Source organism: Arachis ipaensis, chromosome B04 (assembly GCF_000816755.2).
Source record: "Arachis ipaensis cultivar K30076 chromosome B04, Araip1.1, whole genome shotgun sequence".
NCBI classification, from domain to species: Eukaryota; Viridiplantae; Streptophyta; class Magnoliopsida; order Fabales; family Fabaceae; genus Arachis; species Arachis ipaensis.
In genome coordinates, this window is record NC_029788.2 from 40,330,236 (window position 1) to 40,331,978 (window position 1,743).

A 1,743-nucleotide genomic window follows, 5' to 3' on the forward strand; every position below is an offset into this window, starting at 1 on the left:
TCAAACACAATACACTCATACTATCCAGAATAACCATCCAGATACCAAGGATAATAAACATCTGATATCTCCTGAATCAAACATCCCTAAACTCCCATTGTACACATTGTACAGATACTCCATTAACTCTCTATACTTCCTCATAATTTTTTTACATGAATTGTCGATATTGTTAACTTTATTTATGGACAATTATTAATAAAACTCTTCTCTTTTTAATAAGAACCGCAAAAGAGATCACAGAAGCAATTACAATCTTACATATGGGTTTCAACTTAATTAATTGAAAATATTAAATGTAACAACAGATCAGATGTGCCATCTTCTTGATTTGTTTTGTATTATACACTATATATACATTATACATAAGCACGTGATGTTGAATTGCAATCCACAATTGTAATCATTATCATAATACTATTATTTTTTGCTATATTTAATTGGATTATATATAGTAATTAATTATTACTATGAATAAAAATAAATAAATAAATTATTTTAGAAATAAATAAAGTAATAATACTTAAAGTTAAAGTACTCACAGTCAACTGAATTACTATTATTTAGATTGACGCCTCTCATATTCAACGTATAGAATAACAAAAATGAAGTCTATAATGTACTACTGCAAATTACTAAAGAAGAATAAGACCCTTATCTTAATTAATTAATAATTAATGTTATCATTAACTCATTTGTCAAATGAGTCAATATATATGTACCAGATCAGATAAGTTTTCCTAATCAACCCAAAAATAGTCAATGCAACTATGCAAGTAGCTAGACAAGCAGCCAATTGGACTTGAATCAAAATTATGAATAGTTATTAACACATGCTGAAATTCTTGTACTAATAAGTTGACAATATTTATTAGCTTTTTGCATTGGTTGTTTTTGACAGATCAAGAATTAATTTGTTGTAAATTAAAATTTTATGTAAAAATTTGTCGTTCGTCAATAAATCACTACATATATAAAATTGAATTGAACTCCGAAACTTACTTAAACAAATATGTAAATTAATTATTATTAGGCCAATTTAAATTAGTTTGACAATATTTATTATTATTTAAGTTCATATAACACACACATACATGCACACTTTGAATGATTATTATTATTATTATTATTATTATTATTATATTATTATTATCTAATCCACCAATTTCAGCATTATTGTTCTTGGTGTGGCTAAAAAATTTAGATATGCCATGCGTATGTGTGTTATGCATTGTTATGGAGGATGGGGGTGCTATACATGGATGTGGGACAGAAGAAATCTAGAAACTTTGAGAAGTGAAAAAGCAAGGGAGTGTGTGAAGTGTCTACCTGTGTCTGAGTTGGAAGGGTACATTTTTCTGGTTGAAATGTCATCATATGTTGGATTTGTTTCAACAAAAATGAAAAAGTTTGGTGGGAAATATGCGTGTCAATTGCTAAGGAAGAACCATGATTTCAGCTATAGTTGCATTTATTTATATTCTGTTCTTAGTGGCTGCTTCTATATAACAACTTTTCTTTTTCTCTATTCATATCCACAGTTTTATATTCATGCACTATATATCTATATGTTCAATTTTCCAAACATGGATTATTTATTTATTTGAATGAAAAATGTTAGAGGTCGATATTTTTTATCAATATTAATTAATATTTTAGATTAATATTTTATTTTTGTATTATTAAAATTTAAAGTTCAATTTAAAATTAGAATTTAGTATAAAAATACTTTTAATTTGTTGA